Source organism: Poecilia latipinna, unplaced genomic scaffold (assembly GCF_001443285.1).
Source record: "Poecilia latipinna isolate Pla-1442-1.1 unplaced genomic scaffold, P_latipinna-1.0 Scaffold2055, whole genome shotgun sequence".
Taxonomy (NCBI): domain Eukaryota; kingdom Metazoa; phylum Chordata; class Actinopteri; order Cyprinodontiformes; family Poeciliidae; genus Poecilia; species Poecilia latipinna.
The window spans coordinates 158,530-161,749 of record NW_015114671.1 but is presented as its reverse complement, the minus strand read 5'-3'; positions in this window follow the sequence as shown (position 1 = coordinate 161,749).

The window sequence follows — 3,220 nt, the reverse complement described above, 5'->3', positions numbered from 1 at the left end:
ATGACAGGTGTTATGTTATGTTTATGAAAGTGTCATGACAGTCTTATTCAACCCCCTTCAAATAAAGTGTTACCGAGAATCCAGACCCAACAATGCAGACGACCTGGAGGCAGCTGTCAAGACGAAGCAGCCGGTACAGAACCACAGGCTGACCTCCTCCATGCTACGCCGCATTGCTGCAATAATTCATATGCAACAGGAGCCCCAACCGAGCATGGAGTGCATAGACATGTACATCATTTTCGGAAACCTGACACCTCTGTTTAAAGACATTCCCCTTATTTATATATATTTATTTTTTTTAATTTTGGTTTGCATTATCTGTGAGCCATAATTATCAAAATTACAAGACATAAAGGCTTGGAATATTTCACTCATTGTGTTATGAATCTATGAATAATTTGTAAAATGAGTTACAAATACATGAAGATTTTTATGGCATTCTTCTTTTTTGAGCTGTGCTTGTTGTTCCTTTGCTCCTCTCTGGAAGCTTCTACCTGAAAACCTGATGAACACAAACTCTTCATCAGCTCCATCTGGACGGAAAACATCAGTCAGCACAACTGTTAATAATCCTTATCAACTATCTCTTTAAAATTAGCATTCTCGTTGCCTCTTTTTATTGTTCAAATGAAAATCTCTATATGACATTTCTTGCCTTGATTTGAACTCCCTGACCTCTGAAGGAGAGCCGCTGTCCGTTTGCTGTTCCCCTCTGCTGAAGCCCAGAAGGTTCACTCACCCGGTACCTTCTGGTAAAAACCTCCATCAACCACATAATGGCAGCACTGAGCTAAGACTAACCACTGTGTTGTCTTTTTTATGGTCCTGCAAACATAGAAAAGATTCTAAGGAGTTGAAAATAAAGTTACACAGCAGAGAATCATCAAGCAGTGTGTGTGCTCCTGTGTGTGTATGTGTCAATATGTGCTCATTCAGGCTGAAGATCAGAACAAATGTGTGTTAATCAGAGCCAGCATCTGCTCTTTACTGCTGGGATCATGACTCGCCCTTGCACTGGCACATGTCTGACTGTCGGCCCCTGAACCAGGGCAGCACACACTCCAGAAATAACTCAACCCAGTTCCTCCCCGGTTACAACCCCAACACCCACTGTTTGCTTTCTGCTGTGGATCTACACAAACACAGCCATCAGTACTTGTTTCCAGCAGTACGTGTGCCTGAGTGTTAAGACAATGGATGAGGACACATTACAGAAGGAGAGAAGTAACCTGGAAGAGGATAAATACATTTCTTAACCATAAAACTACCCAGATATCAAATATGTGGCAGGCAATACTGTAAATGAGTAACTTCATAGTGCTACAATAGACATGTTTGTGTGAAAAGGTTATGATGCCAATCAGCAGAAAATCACGGCTGGAGTACTGTTATGTCTTCAGACTAAATGAAGAAAAGCAGGCATATAATGATATTTTATTTTAATTTGAGAGCTGTTAGAAACATGTTCTCTATACCACGAGGATGCACAGTTAAAACAATGGAGTATTTTTTCAACCTAACATTGACTCTGCAGTTTCCTTCCAACTTTTGCTGCCACCATTGAGCGTACTAGCGTCAGCGCCACCTGGAGGAGAATGGAGAACTGCTTTGTATGGACCGCTGATGTAAATTGCTTGTGTATGGAAAAAAATAATAAATTTCATATCAGTTCACAAGGCTAATAAATAGATTTATAATCATGAAGATGAATGATATATCTATAATTTCAGTGTTTTAGTTTTATAAATGCACAATATTTAGTCATTGTTTTCTCCAGTTAAATCCTGTTATTTCAACTAACTTTTTTTTTCTCAATTTCAGTTTTCGTTGTTTCATTAGTTTTAGTTAATAACCTTGATTCTGATTCTTTTCTCAATGAATACAATAGTTCTAAAACTTTCTGGTACTGGAACAACTCAAACTTCCATTATTCCAATCTATACCCTCTCAGAGAGCTGGAGTAGACAGATTGCAGAGCGGTGTACCTCTCCCCTCCCACACCTGTTGCTCCGAGGTTATCATACCATCAGAGACTCACGCCGGCCTCTGCTTAGTGAAATGAGAAGGTGACAGCATGTACATCTGACCCAGCAACTAACTCTGCAGGTCATTAGTCAGCATGCACCACCACATTTCACACTATGTTATATTTTTTTTCTTTGTTAATTTAATGTTATATTGTCCCTGCTTTTCTGTTACATTGTGAAGATGGCAGATCTGAGGAGGTGGTTCTCACCATGGATCAGAACCTTCTGCTTGAAGCTTCCATCAAACAGAATTGTGTTTCTGTCACCCTGGACAGAAATGAGATGTGCTGATAATTAATCTTGACACCTGAAACAATAAATCAGATCTACAGTTACCCAGAATCCCCCAGCCCCCGGTCTATTGGGAGCATGCAGGAAAAGAGCAACGCTACTGATGAGCAGAGTCAGAGTTCTGCTGGTGGGTTCAGCTGTCAGTCATTAGGCACAGATATGTCAGCCATGTGTCGACGCTTAACCTTTGACCCTGATCGAGACACTTGGACATGAGGCATGTTCAGTTTGATCTCAATAGGAAACTATTTTCAGATATACAGAAAAAAGATTTTAAAAATTATGTATATATTCAGCTGAGCTGAATCCTGATAGAGAATGTAGCTGCAGATTAGGGTGGAGTTGTGAGCGATGTTGTCGATAATCTGCACTGTTTTATAGCTGTAGTTTGTAGTCTTTAGTCTGTACTCTATAGAATGTAGTCTGTAGTCTGTAGTCTATAGTCTGTAGTCTATAGTCTATAGTCTATAGCCTGTAGCCTGTAGTCTGTAGTCTATAGTCTATAGTCTGTAGTCTATAGTCTATAGTCTGTAGTCTATAGTCTGTAGTCTGTACTCTATAGAATGTAGTCTATACGCTATAGTATGTAGTCTGTAGTCTATAGTATGTAGTCTATAGTCTGTACTCTATAGTATGTAGTCTGTAGTCTATAGTCTGTACTCTATAGTATGTAGTCTGTAGTCTATAGTCTGTAGTCTATAGTCTGTAGTCTGTACTCTATAGAATGTAGTCTGTACTCTATAGAATGTAGTCTGTACTCTATAGTATGTAGTCTGTAGTCTATAGTCTGTAGTCTATAGTCTGTACTCTATAGTATGTAGTCTGTAGTCTATAGTCTATAGTCTATAGTCTGTACTCTATAGTATGTAGTCTGTAGTCTATAGTCTATAGTCTGTACT